Source organism: Camelus ferus, chromosome 1, assembly GCF_009834535.1.
Source record: "Camelus ferus isolate YT-003-E chromosome 1, BCGSAC_Cfer_1.0, whole genome shotgun sequence".
NCBI classification, from domain to species: Eukaryota; Metazoa; Chordata; class Mammalia; order Artiodactyla; family Camelidae; genus Camelus; species Camelus ferus.
This window is the reverse complement of record NC_045696.1, coordinates 57,632,226-57,647,705: the sequence shown is the minus strand read 5'-3', so window position 1 is coordinate 57,647,705 and position 15,480 is coordinate 57,632,226. Positions and strand designations below refer to the sequence as shown.

The following is a 15,480-nucleotide window of genomic DNA, read 5'->3' as shown; positions in this document are numbered from 1 at the left end:
CTGATGGCAGATAAGCACGTGAAAAGATGCTCAGTTTCATGTGGCATTAGGGAAATGCTAATTAAAACAATAATTTAAAAAAACCCACAGTAAGCTACTCCTACACACCTGTTAGCATGGTTAAAAATTTTAAAACTGACAATACAAAATGCTGATGAGAATATGGGGCAACAGGAACTCTCATCCATTGCTGGTAGGAGTGCAAAACGATATAGGCACTTTAGAATACCTTCTGACAGTTTCTTATAAAACTTAACATAAGCCTACCATATGATCCAGCAGTCATTCTCCTCGGTATTTACCCAAAAGAGTTAAAAACTTATGTCCACACAAAAACCTGTGGATCACTATTTATAGCAGCTTTATTCATAGTTGCCCCAAACTAGAACTAAGATGCCCTTCAATAGGTGAATGAATAAAGAAACTATGGTACAACGGAATACTATTCAGTGATTTAAAAAATGAGCTATCAAGTCACAGTGAAATGGAGGAACTTTAACTGCCTATTGCTTAATGAAAGAAACCAATCTGAAAGGGCTACATACTATGTGACTCCAACCAGATGACATTCTGAAAAAGACAAAACCATGGAGACAGTAAAAAGATCAGTGGTTGCCCAGAGATGTGAGGAGGGATGAAGAGGTGGAGCACATGGGATATTTAGGGTAGGGAAACTACTCTCTTATCCTACTGTAACAGTAGACATATGTTATTATAAATTTGCTAAAACCCATAGAACTATAGAACACAAAGAAACGTAACTTAAAGTATGGACTAGTTAATAATAATAACAGGAGAAACTGGGTGCTGAGTACGGAGTATACAGAAGTTCTCTGTATTATCTGCTTAATATTTCTGTAAATCTAAAACTATTTTAAAAATAAAATCTATTAATAATCTAAACATACACACACACACTAACCACATGCACTGATTCCTGGTAAAGCAACCAAATGAATGATATGACATTTAGAAGGCTTCTAGACTAGTGGGTAAGAAAATTAGCATTGATTTCACAGTCCAAAGGTTCACTTCTCCATGTTGTAACACTTGTAATCAGACACCATACATAAGATGTTGCAGCAAAAAATCTCCAGTTTTGTATTTCTGCCCTCTATTTTGACATTTTATGTATCTTTCTGGCGCAGAACCATAGATTTTTATGTCAGCTCCTTAGGTAAATTAAAGAAAAAGCCCCATTGTTTTCTAAGGGCCAGATCAATTAAAAAAATAGCTTTCAGTTCCATGTTTCTGAGGGAACATTTTTAGAAATATAGAAAGTTTCTTTTTTCTTTGAGGGGGAGATACAATCTTGACCTACACTTAAAACAAATTTTATACAATTAAGCATTAGAGATTGATTTCTTTGTCTGAGCTAAAATTTTGCAGCTTCAGGATTCACATCCTGCAAGTGGGTCAGTGAGGCAGCAGAGACCCTCACTCTTACAACCTCTAGCACAGGCTCCACCCCCGTCCTAGGCTGGCTTGTTCGATCTCCCCAGCTGCCCTGGTGTACCTCCTCCTATTCACTTTCTCCTGATGCAAATTCACACCCATCATTCATGCATGCCAAGAAAGAGGCAATGTGTATTGTTTCTTGACTTGTATTTGATCAACTTCTGAACACCGAAACTAGGACCCAGTGACACACTTTTGCCTAGATGTCCTCTAAGAAGTCAGAAAGGTAAAGGGCACCAACAGTTATTTGCAAGATTCTATCAAGTGAATGCAAAAGATTCTTGTCTGCGCTTTCTCTCAAAATCACATGGCAGCTTAACAAAACACACCCGAACTTCAGCAGCAAAATACGTTTATCTGGATTGAAGATTATATTAGCATGTATTGAAAGGTATGTTAAGGGAAAAAACTGTCGAAGGGGTAAGCATCAGGATGCATGCATTTTAGAAAAAGAAGTACTTTTGTACTGGGGGCCTTCAGATGAGCTGTTACTTTAGCTGTCTGGGCCAGTGAGGAAGATGAGGGCGGTGAAGCTGGGTAAAGCTCAGGGTAAGGGCAACAGCCCCAGCATCCCAGACTTAGGGGCTGAGAGGGGTCAGTGGTCTGGTGGAGACAGGGCAGAATGGGGTGGGGTGTACTGTGACACATCCAGAACCAGGAGTTTTTCTGGGAAGCGTGGTGGATGGAGACACTTCATTGTTTGTCCCTGTGAACCAGACCCATCACTGGGGAACAGGCCCCAGGGACCAGCGGGGAACTGGACCACAGGTCAGGAAACAAGGTTGAGCCAGAGAAGAACTGTAATTTAGGGAACTGAGGGATTCACGACTCACCCCATGGTCAGAGATTGAGATTACAGCTGCAAGGCCACATCCAGTGCAACCCCCCTGCCTTGCCTGCCTGCCTGCCGCTTATACAAACACCTCCTGGAAGGGGCTGGGTAGAGCACCATGGCTGGTGCCAGAGCATCTGTGGGAACTGGTAGTAACTGTAGATTCTAGTGACATCCAAATACACACATACTATGCTTCACCTGTGTTCCCACCCATCTTTGTATCTCAGTTAACATTTCCCATTTTCCAATAATTCTTAAAAATTCACAGGTGTAATTGCACCATTTGGAATTTCTACTTTGTAATTTGCCTTCATTCATTCAACAAATGCTTTACTGGCCCCGATGAAGTGCAGGTCCTGGGTTGGTGCTGGATCACAGGTGAGCAAAGGCAGAGGATCCCTGCCCTCCCAGATCCTGCAGGTGAGTGCGGGAGACCTGCACCAATCTAATAAAGGACTTAACTCTTCTAGCAATTTTTACATTAAGAATATTATCGCATTTTATTTCTTCTAACAGAGTACCTTGGAGGCAAGGTACTTGCCACCAAGTGATTTTCAACATAAACAACTTCAGTTACGTATGACGTCTTAATGATTAAATGCCATCTTAAGAGCATGAGACAGATTCTGACAAGATCATGTAGGTCACAATTAAGAAAACTTTCCCCAGGCCCTCCATCTCAGGAGTAGGCTCCCCAAGAGATATGTCCTATTTTAAATGGTCACCGTGACTGATGGATGGCACAGCAGAGAGAGCTCACTTGAGGGAAGGGCAGACTAAGTGATCCTTAACTAATTTAATAATTCTGTACTCTAGCCATCCAGTAAGGCTTACAATACGATCTCAAGTCTCAGGACTTCCTCTGATAGTTTACACAAAAGATGGCCTATTAGTTAACAAATAACAAAATTTCATAAAATCGTTCCAAGACAAATGAAATACATAACACTGGCAAGTTAGCAAATTGATAAGATAAACTGCCAACATTGGTGATGGCACTTTTCAGAATCTAACAAAGTGAATATCTGATTCCAAACTTATTATCCTTTTCAATCTTTAGTGTTACCTGGGAACATTAAATCCCAACTCAGAAGATTGTGATCTCTGAATTTTAGTGGCCCCTTGCTTTAAGAATCTGCTCTTACACATTCTGAGAAACCGTCATTTCTTTCACAAAGCTTCTGACATTAGCCATTTCCTTTATACTCAGAAGAAATAAAATGAGGTAATATTCTGAATGTAAAAGTTGCTAGAAGAGTTAAGTCCATATATTTTTTCCTATATGTGCAGAGGAGGGAATATAATACATAACAAAACTGACACATTTTAACAAATGGCAGCATAATTTCAAATTTAGGGAAGCACGATCATCTGTGAAAGCACCTTTTTATGCAAAATATTTATAGAGGTGTATAAATAAAATGTGCACTACAGAGTAAAATAAAATAGACTGGGGCATACAGAACATAGCTAGTATGACTAAGCTTGTTTAAAAAAAAAAAACCCTGGATTTTTTAAAGCTTCCATTTCACAACAGGGTCGAGGGAGGGGGTACTGCACACCCAAGGCTCACTTCCCTGTATCATCTTCGTAACCAAAAGCAATGCACATAAGACTTCTGTGAACCCTTAAAATATGCATTTGTCAACTTGGATTTGCAATTTTCAAGTTGGTGGTGCAGAACCACAGAAGTGTAATTTTTGCGGTTCCCTTCACACACCTTTCTCTGGAAGATTCTAAAGATCCACCACCACACTGAGGTGTGGCTCCCTGAAAGAAATTTTCCAGCAAAACAAGATGTCGCTCTTTCTACTCTTCAGTGACGTGAGTAAAGGAAAGCCTCTTCTGAAAGTGCCTTAAATAGATTTCCTCAAATCTGGTTTAAGACTGAAAATCATTTCAAATAAGCCTTGCCCTGGTTAGCTACAGCTTTAATGGGAGGAGGTGGAGTTTTTAAGAAGGACAGCATTTGTAAACCAGTTCCATCTTCGCATTTCTTGGATTGGAGACACAGTATTGTATTTGTCATCACACTTGAGTTGCATTTTCACTGTGCCTGGACTATTTGCATACAAACAAAAGAGATTATTTTTAAAAGAGGCTTTCTGTGTTTTTGTTTTGGTCCTTTGGGATGACTGTGGTAAGACAGGACCAAGCCATTTTCACAGCTTGGATTTCACACGTGTTTATGTTGCCCCCTCACTTCCCCTTCCTCACCACCCACTTCCATTTCATTGGCAGCCAGTGATAGGACCTTCGTCACCTCTTGTCTGGACTATTCCAACAGCCTCCAAGCTGGTTCCCTCTCACTATCATTTACTGTACCATTATCTTCCGTCAAAAACAATCTGATTATGAAACTTCCTTGCTTTAAAGATTTGCTCCCGGTTCCTCTTGGGTAGTGGTCACATTTCTTACTTAGCAAGACGCATGAGGCCCTTCACAGCCTGAATCCAAGTTTTCTCTTCTGCTTTTATCAATCAACTCATATAACTTGTCTAGTCACACTTGAACTGTTCGCTATTCCCTGACCTTCTCAAGCCCTTTCAGGACTTTTCTGCCTTCTTTGCCTTTGTACAAACTGTCCCTTCTGCCTGGAATGCTTTTCTTGCCTTCTCAGCCTGCAAAATGCTCCTCTTCCTTTAAGAGCCAGATCATTCCACATTCCTTGAAGATTCAGTTCACAGCTGAAACTTTTTTTTTTTTTTTTGCCATCCTTCCCTCCTCTTTTCACAGTATCTCTATCTTCCTTGCTCCCAAGTCACCTTATTTATTCTTCCCTTGTAACGTTTCCCCATGGGGCTAAAGTCTCACTGCTCAGATGGTGCTCCTGTCCTGAGTTCCAAAAGAGCAATGGGCACGTTTCATTCCCCTTTGCATTCCTAGTGGTTAGCAAAGGAACAGGTCCAGTAAAGGTTATTAAAGTTAGTATCTGTTAGCTGGTTGCTTATAAGCTGGGTGCCCTGCTAAGTGCTTTAAATGTGTTACTTCACTTAATCTGTGCAACAAACATACACAGTTTTATAAACGAGGAGAAGTAAGTTTCAGAGAAGTTAGGCCACTTGCCTGGGGATACACAGCCGGTGACCTCCAGGTTTTAGTGGGATATAGAATTAAATCTGTTTTAATTTCTGGCTGATAATGCTGCATGACTGTCATTAGAATGTCGGATAGATGCCAGTGTACTTTTTTGGTGTGGTCGGGCACTGAGTAAGTCTCTCCACTCTGCCCCTTACTAATTGTGTGATGTTGAGTAACTTGCTTAACCTCTCTAAACCTCAAGTTCCTCAATTTTTTTTCAATGGGGGAAAATAATGCTGAGCTCACACAGTCATCATAAGGATCCAGGGACAACACCTATTCAAGTTCCTAGCCCTCTCCCTGCTTACCACAGCCATCGCTGCTCCTTCCTACTCCGAGCCACGCACTGCATAAGCCTCCATTCGCTCACTTTATCCTTACCCTCTGAAAAATGGAAATTATGAGACCTTCTAACAGATGGAGAAACTGAGGCTTAGAGAAGTAAACTGCCCATATTTCCTTTATAAGGACATGTTTTTCCTAAGGCCCACCCCCCGAACTGAATGATCCCCTCAGATCAATTCCTAAGGAGTGTGTAAAGGATGGGTGAAATTCAGCTAGAGGCATGAAAGAGACTGGGTTTGAGTCTGCTTGACTTTTTTCCTAACTTTTTTTTTTTCTGGCAACCATGAACGCTTAAGAAGGCAGGAAATTCTCTTGGAAACAATGTCCTGGGTGAGCCACCGAATGGGCACATTAACTCTTCTAGTCCCTGCTCAAATTTTCCACCTTTTCTATTGAGCCCCCAATCAAGTTCTCTCCTCAATCCCAATCCACTATCTTCCAGCCACCAGGTGAAGATCTTGGGAACACTCCCAACTCAGTCGGAAGGGAAAAAGATAAGTGGCCTCTGCCTTAAGGTCTGGCTTCCTAGGGGAAGTGTCTTGCTGGCTCCACACTTTCAGTACCCTTAGCTTCTGTCTCCCAGCCTCACCTGCCTTGTTCCATTTTTATTCCTTCCCACTTGCTGTTGCCTCACTCCCTCGACCAAGGCTTTTACACTCAAGTGCCTGCAGGGTCCTGGCAGGTAATGTAAATAAACAAAGTGGGCCACGTGGGCAGTGGAGAGATTATGCCCCACTGGGGGTCGGGCAGACTCTGCTAGATTCACCGGTTGTTACCATATGGGAATGTGGGTCCAGTGTTACCAAGTATTCTGATTTCCCAGAGGAGCTGGAAATTCAAATTTATGTGGATTCTCCAGATTTTTTTAAATGTTGGCAACGAGTTGTATTTATGTTCTTTTTTTCTTTTTTCTTTTTTTTTAAAGACTACTGTCAGTCTGCATACTATTTTTGGTCTACCAGACTTTAATTTTCAACCTCTACCCCAGACCACTGGTTCCTTCACTCTTGCCTTTGTCACTTGGTTGTCAGAGCTTGTTTTGGACCCTGACCCAAAACGCCTTTCTCCGAGCTCCAATCTCTTCATCTACAAATCTTTCTCACTGCTAAAGGTAATCTGTTCTTCCCCGATCTCCCATGATACACAGCATGCTTGTTCAGAACTTCGATCTAGAATCACATGAGAGTCTGGACTCCTGGGTTGTTACCAGCTACGTGACCTGGGCAAGTTACTTAACATCGCTAAGATTCAGTTTTCATTGGTGGAACGTGGGGGATAATAAGAGTGCCTCCTTCCTGAAAGGATTCAATGAAACAATACATGAGTAGCAGAGTGTACGATAATGCCCCCCCCCAATATGGTGAGACCTCCCTTAGTAGCGTCTAACAGGATCTCTACCTGATTCAACTTCATTTTCTCAACATTAAATAAGACTATTGGATAAGTTAATAAACAAATAGTTCCAACTCCCTCCTTTCTAACCTTGATCCACTATAGCCCGGGCCCCCATATAACTTATTCCTAAGCCACTCCTGCCACAATTATCTCCCCCTTCTCTGAACTTCAGCTGTGCTAACAGAGGGCAGAGGTAGAAACTGGTGGCCTGGTAGTGAGACATGCTGGCATGTAAAAATGCGTCCAGACACTGATGCAGGATATAAGAAACAGGAAATTTCTCCTGTGAGTCTACCTTAGATCTATTCTTATTTTTCATTATATTAAATAATGGTGTGATAAACATTTTTGTGCACAAATCTTTTAACATCTCTCTTACTATTTATCTAGATCCCTTAAGGTGACATTATTAGAGCAAGAGGAGTAAGCATTTTTTATGATAAAGAAAAATAGTTTATATATCTTCTCAAATTAGAAGTGTAAATTTGAATGTTACTCATGATGACTAATGAGCAAAAAAAGCCTTTATAAATAAAAGAAGACATAACAGACATAAAATATTTGAAGTCCAGAAGGCTTAAAAGGGGGTTTCAAGGACAACTTCATGAAGACACTCACATAAGTACCAATTATACGGCAGGATTTCATTTCAATGTTTTTGGCATCTTACCTTATGTAAATATATTTTAGGTGGCTTTTTTGTTTGGTTTTCACCTTTTTCACCTGCATCGAGCCTGGCCTTTTCTTATCTTTAATTAGGAGGTCTGTTCTAGCAACTTCTGTGTAATAGGTAAGAATCCATTTGCTAGAACTGAATCAGAAAAGGCAGAGCCAAAGAAATTTAAGACTTCATTTAAAATACAGGAAAAAATAGATTTTTAAAGAAAAAAATGTGAAGCCTAAAATATTTCATTTTCACAAGACTTTACATCCATTGTAAATTCTTATAACCTTCATGGCATTGGTAAGTACTAGTAGCCCCATTTTACAGATGGAGGCACTGAGGTTCAGGGAGCTAGATAGCTTCCCCAAGGTGATACCGCTAATAAGTACAGAGCTACTTATTATTATTATTTGACACCAGTCTGACTGACTCAAACTCTGGCACTGATCCAAGACACAATACTACCTACAGACAAATGGAAAACTCGCACGCTTCTGTTACAAGAAATATCATCACATTTGATATATTTACCACTAAGCTGAGCACTCTCAAGAGAGAAATCCTGCTTACTGATCTCCAGGGTATTTCTAATTTGTGGCATTGTGCCTAGAACAAAGGTGCTGAATGAACTGAAAAAATTACTAAATACAGAGAAATAGGCAGTGGGCCAAGTTTGCATGCATAAGCATTTTTAAGACTCTTGATACAGAATCTTAAATTGCTTTCCAGGAAAGTTGAAGTAGTATATGAAAGTACCATTCTTCTTGTATACTCTGAGCATTATTATTCCCACCCCCTAAAAAAAACAAATTGTTAACTTGATAAATCAAAATATCTCATTGGTATTTGCACTGGCATTTCTTTAATATTTATCAAAGATGAATATTTTGTGTTTTTTTTAATTACATTTTAAACTTTTCATTTTGAAATAATTAAAGATTCAAAGGAAGTTGGCAAAAAAGTGTACAGGGAGATCCTGTGTACCCTTCACCCAGTTTCCCCCAGTGGTAACTTCTGTGCCTGCTAGTACAATGTCAAAACCTGGAAATGGACATTGGTTTAATCCACTGAACTTATTCAGATTTCTCCAGTTTTATGTGCACTTGTGTGTGTGTGTGTGTGTGTGTGTGTGTGTGTGTAGTTCTATGCAATTTTACCACATGTGTAGATTAATGTAACAACTTCCATGATCAAGATACAGAACTGTTCCATCACCACAAGGCTCCCTGGTGCTATCCCTTTGTACCACACACCTGTTCCTTTCTCCACACCCCTAACTGTGGCAGCCACTAACTTGCTCTCATCTCTATGACTGTGTTATTTCAAGAATGTCATAAAAATGGAATCACACAGTGACATTTTGGGATTGGCATTTTCACTTAGCAGAAGTCCCTGGAGATTCATCCAAGTTTTTGTGTGAATCAATAGTTCTCTCCTTTAATTGCTGAGTAGTATTCCACTGTATACATGTACCACAGTTTGTTTAACCATTTACCCATGGAAGGACATTTTTCCCCCAGTTTTTGAGTACTGGGAATAAAGTTGCTATGAACAATCATGTACTGTTTTTTTTCAAGTGAACATAGGTTTTCATTTCTCTGGGATACATGCCCAAGAATGCAATTGCTGGGTTATATGATAAATGTATGTTTGGTTTTGTAAGAAACTGCCAAACTGTTTTCCAGAGTGGCTGTACTATTTTACATTCCCAATGGCAATGTGTGAGCGATCCAGTTTCTCTGCACCCTGTCAGCATTTGGTGTTACCATCATTTTCACTTTAGCCATTCTGACTGGGGTGTGGTGATACCTCAGTGTGGTTTTAATTTTAATCCCCATAATGGCTAGTGATGTTAAACATCTTTTCATGTGCTTATTTATCATCTGTATATCGTCTTTGGGGAAATGTCTTTCTGTCTTTTGCCTATTTTCTAGTTGGATTGTTTGTTTACTGGTTAATCTGATAAATGAAAATATCACGTTGGTGCTTGAATTGGCGTTTCTTCAATGTGTACTGAAAAGAGTATTTTTTGATTATTTACAAATTTTAAAGTCACTTAATTATTAACTGCACTGCACTGCTTTTGTAATTTCATGGTCATTGGTTACTATTCCCAGTTAGACTATAAAAATCACATGTCAGCGTTTTCTTCTATATTCTCCATACTGTCTTAAAACTATCAAGTTCTTGATGAAGACGTATTGCTTAGTTGGTTGAAAATAGTCATAAGATGGAGACGATGATCTAGGTTTATCTTTTGGGTGGTTATTTATTTCAGGTTTTGCCCCATGGTTACTTCCTGGCTGATACTAATTCATTTACTTAACTAAATGTGCATTCTTTTTTATCTTTATTAGATCTTTTAGTAGAGTCAAACCTGATTAATTGATCCCCAACAATATAGAACTGTGATATTTGGGTTGTTTGGCCCACTAATATTCTGAGACTACAGGAAGCAAATTTTAGACTCATTTTAACTTCAACGCTTTCTAAGAAAATGATTTAATACTTCCCTATTCCAATCCTATTACGTTTTTTCCTGTTTGTTGACATGTTACAAGTGATCCTCCAAATTCCACTGGGGTTTGTTTCCTGCTTTACATCATCAGATTCACCACAAATTTCCTCTCTGACTTGAATAACGACTTTCTCATGGCTTAACAAGAGAGAGAGGAATCTGTGTCAGTACCAAAACTCTGACATAAAATGACAGCTGCAGCAAGGAAAGGAGACTCTGGGTCTGCTGCCTGACTCCAGGGTGTCTCCTTGTGGCTCTTTATGGACAGCAGAGGTGAGTTTAGTCCTGTGAAGAGGTCCCCTTTCATCACTGAGTGTTTTGGGGGAGTGGTCCATCTGCTGTCTCAGTTCTCAGCTCTCTGAGGTCTACCCCCTCTACTCAGCCTGGAGTGCTCTGCAAAGGTCACCAAGGACTTCTGGCCTGACATTTTCAGTCATTCTCCTACTTCACCTTTCTGCAGAATTTGACACCATGACTACCCTCTACTTTGTGAAATATTTTTCTCCTGTTAGCTTAGGTGACCTAATCCTTTTTTTTTTTTTTTTTTTTGGTTCCTCCCCTACCTCTCTGAGACACTTACTCCACTTATTCAGTTTTTTTTTTTTTCCTGGCTATATGTGCTCTCGCCAAAGGATTATGTACACTTACCAAGTGTATTAGTTCATTAGGGCTCTGGCAACCAAGTACCACAAACTGAGTGGTTTAAACAACAGAAATGTAGTGTCTCATAGTTCTGGAAGCCGGAAGTCCAAAATGAAGGTATCAGCAGTGCTGGTTCCTTCTGAGGACTGTGAGGGAGGCTCCGTCCCAGGCCTCTCCTCGTGGCTTACAGGTGGTGTCTACTCCATGTCTCTTCACATCATCGTCCCTCTAGCTGTGTTTCCGTAGCCAAATTTCCCCTTCTTTTTACGCATACCAGTCATCTTGGATTAGGGCCCACCCTGATGACCTCATTTTAGCTTGATTATCTCTGTAAAGACCCTGTCTCCAAATACAGTCACATCCTGAGGCACTGGGGATTAAGACTTCAACATACGATTTTGAGGGGACACAGTCAGTCCTTAACACTCAGTCCCTAAAGTCACTTTTCCTGTGTCTCATGTGCTCAGTGTAGAAGTTTGGTAAAAATACTTTGTCTTTCCATGGACATGTCCTCCTCTTTTAAAAATTGAAGTATAGTTGATTTATAATATTAGTTAGTTTCGGGTGCACAGCATCCTTCTCTTACTTGCATCTCTTTCCTCCTTTGGTTTCTGTGACATCACTTTTCTCCTGCTTTGCTCCAATCTCTCTAGTCCCTCCTTGGTGTCTGTTGCAGACTCTTCATCCTCATCTACCTCCTTAAGTGTCAAAGTTTTCCAGGTTCCATCCTTGGCTTCTTCTCACTCCACTATCCCTTCTCCCCAATGATATCACCTACAATGAGAATTTCAACTATCACCTGATGCTGAAGACTCTTATTGCTTACTCCAGCCCATACCTTTCTCTTGAGCTTTAACGCCTGTATATCTTCTTGTCTACTTGGACATCATCATCTAGCTGCTCCAAAGGACCTCAAATTCAGCATGTTAAAAAATGAACTCCACTTCTGTCCTTTCTTTTCCCTTGGCCCAAACCCATTCCACTTCCTATATCCCCCATTTTGTGAAGGATGCCACTATGTGCTTAGATTTTTCTCCTTCCAAGCTCCATATCTGTCAAAAACCAAATCCTGTCAATTCTAGTGCTTAAACCTCCCAAATGCATCCTCTTCTCTCTGATCCCATTAAAACTGCCCGAGTTTCATGTCCTCAGCACCTCTCCTTGGATTAGTTTCCTATAGTCCTATTAGTCCAATAGTTTCCTAACTGACTTCCTTGTCACCCCAAATCAGTTCTGCACTCTGCTGCCTGAGGAATTTTTAAAGCAATTTTATCATATTTGTGCTTGTTAATGATTCCTCAAACTTAGGCTGTGACTTTAGGATAATCATAATAGATGCCTGGGCTCAGGGTGGAGGATGGGGGGTTCCTTGCTCTGGTCTCTCCCAGTCTCCGCCTAATCCTCTGTTAGTACCACGTGTCAAGCATCTTCTTGCAGCTATACTACAATTCCTCCGTGCACCCTACTTGTTTATTTAACCACTCAGACTTTGGGTGTTTAAACTATGTTGACCTCATGAAGCTCACAGCTGGTAGTCCAGAAAAGCCTCAGTTGAGTCTCTCAAACATCTTTTCTCTCCTGGGCTAGCTCTTTGCTCCTGACTTCATCCTTGCATCTAATTTGGCTCTCAGCTTCCTCAGCTTCATCCTCTTTTTCTAGCATTTGGCTTCCCACTGTGATCAGAGTCATTCCCTGGAAGAGGCTAGTCTTGCGCTTGGGCTCTGCTAGTTCATGTCAGCTTCCCTGGGAGCCCAGCCTCAGGCTGTCTTGGCAGGCTCCGAGGGTATTTAATACTTCTGCTGGAAAAAACCTTCCTGAATTCTAGTCTTAGCATTGCCATCAAGTAGCTGTATAATCTCAGACAAATCGCTTCCTTTCTGTTTCTCAATCCTAACTGATAGCAATAAAAACAACTAATAATAATTACTGAGTACTTATCAAACCAATGTTGTAAGCACTTTACATGAATTATCTCATTAAAATCTCATAACCACCTATGACACATCAAAATTACCCCCATTGTACAACTAAGAAACTAAGAATTTCAGTGGTTAAGCAATTGATCCGAGGTCACAAAGCTAGAAAGTGGGAGAAGCTGGGATGCAAACCCCAGCACTCTGGTTCGTCGGTTTGGCCGTTTAACCCCTGCACTGTTCTTCCTTTCACCATGCAGCTCACTCTAGAGCTGTACAATCCATTTGTAAAATAAGGAAATGAGTGCTCTGGTCTCTTCCACACAGAACTGTCTATGAAAACAGGCCTGTCAGGATCTAGTGAGTTATGGGTAGAATGAGTATATTTTGAAGAGAAGTCAAGAGACAAAAAAGTTAAACACAAAGGGCCAAAGCCCAAACAATGGAATTCCACAAATTATGAGTGATCATGTACCAGTATACAGCTGTCCACTTTTCTGAGAGAAGCAGCTACTGGTTTCTTTTTCTTAAATACCTAGTTTTATTTTTCTGCCTGCAGATGTGATCCAAGTTCAAAAGCACAAAATAGAAGATAAAAATATCTGTATTTTTGATAAGCATCATGTGTACACAAGTATCATGTATAAAAGAAGTAGAACTGTACAGTCTGCTTTTTGTCTTAAGCTAAACACATTAAGAATTGCTCCACAATAGAATTTTTAATGATTGAATGGTATTCCATTAAAGATGTTCCGTAATTAACCAACTACTTATGTTTAGACATTTAAGTTGTGTCTAAGATTTTCCCTAGGAGAAACAATGGGAAGGAAACTATCCATGTCACTAAAACTTTACAAACATATATGATTATGCCCTTATAATGATGAGACTAAACACTATTGGCCATTTATATTTTAAAGTTTCCTGTTCATGATCAATTTTTGGGCCCCATGAAACAGAATCTTAACAAGAACAATGTAAGCAGTGGCCTGTGGCTCTATAGGTATCTGCACGCAGTGTTAGCGTAGTTAAGGGGTACCATTTCTATGGAGCCACAAAAATGATACATTCTGAAATTGACTTCTTCAGACAGAGGTAACATTTCAAAATTCCACTGGAAGGAGAAGGAATCTTTACTTGGAAATTAAATTCTAAGCTTCTCAAATAAAAGCAGCAAAGCTGTTTCCCAAACCAGTAAGCACTGGATAGATGTGGGTTATGTAGATTTTCAAAGAACAATAATAAATAACGAGTGACCCTAGCTACCATCACCCAAGAGAAGGGTGGGTGGGACTTACAGTAAGGCACTCTAGGCCTGCCAGGGCACGAAGAAAGCTTGCAGTGCAGGGCAGAGCAGAAAGATTTTAGCTTTACTCCCTATGACTAGTGTGACCTTTAGCTAATTATTTAGCCACTTTAAGCCACAGTTATCTCTCTGTAAAACACAATGATGATACCATCTATCCAAGAATCACTGCAAAGATTAACATTCAGTGAAATCACACTTGTAAAGTCCGCAACACGGAGTGCGTGTTCAATACCCCGTAGCTAATTGGATTACTCTGCTTCCTTCTACTGCCTCACCCTGCTCAGAATTTCCCATGGCCTGTCTGTGGCCTGTTATCTAGGTTCTGCGTTTTCTTCTTACACCTCTTATTCCTCTTCCTTTTCCTTGGCCTCTCTCCTTCCACCTTCTCTCTCTCATTCCCCGCACCCCGGGCCAAACTGTCCTTGGTGTACACTGAATTTGCTCCTTATCATTCGTTATACTTACACAGACATTTAAAAATTTCCTGATTCTTGAAATTAATAATTGCAACATTTAAATATTTGGAAAGCAAGTTTAAAAAAATCAAAATGAATCACCTAAAGAACCCCAACAACCAGTAAACATTTTGACACCTCAGATAATTCTCACCTTTAACCAGTAGTCAAATGTCTTTGGTGGGAATGTTTCAAAAAGGTCCCCTGCCTTGAAGGTCAAGCTAGAGTGTTGGAGCAAGAAGGGGAGAACAGCTTCAAGACTTTAGCTAACCTTCCACAGCATAGACCCCTTTCTCCTAGGTGTTCTCCCTTTGGGCTCCCGTGTAAACATGCCCCTAGTAAATAATTACCATTCTTGGGCAGGAAGGACAGAAAACAGAGCACCATCCTCAACCTCAGCCTAACGCTGAGGTCACTTGACTCATAACTGCCTTTCAAAAAACACGAATAATGATCACTTACCATCCTGAGAGCCATCTTCACTGTTCCTGCTGTAGGGGTAACGTCTGGGAATGACCCTGCTTGTCTGTCCGTCTGTGCTGGTCCACGTTACAGTGGAAGGAGGAGCAACCCCTCCTACGCCTGTGAAAGCCTTCCTCCTCAATGACTGTATACTCTGTAACTTTCTTTATTAAAGGCTGTTCCTCTTTTTTTTTTCTACAGATTTTGCCAACACTTGTGGAAGAAATTTAACCCTTTTCTTGCATTTGAATTTGTTGACCTAGGTCTAAATATATTTAAAAAATAATTCAGTGACTTGAGTCCCAGACATGACATTAAAAGGAGGCTGACTAAAAATTCCCACCTCTTGAAATTCCCTCAGAAAACCTAGAAAATAAGATAATTAAAAAGAGAAAAACAAAAA

The 15,480-nt window shown here is 40.3% G+C and overlaps 1 protein-coding gene across 1 annotated transcript in view; it reads right to left on the bottom strand.

Annotated features, from left to right (window-relative positions):
* The window catches only part of CD86 (CD86 molecule), a 57,111-nt gene extending 41,885 nt beyond the window's left edge, over nucleotides 1–15,226 (bottom strand). Inside the window, exon 1 of the mRNA XM_014563628.2 lies at nucleotides 15,078–15,226. The gene's annotated coding sequence lies outside the window, so the exon portion shown is untranslated. The remainder of the gene's footprint in view (nucleotides 1–15,077) is intronic.
* Nucleotides 15,227–15,480: the final 254 nt, after the last annotated feature.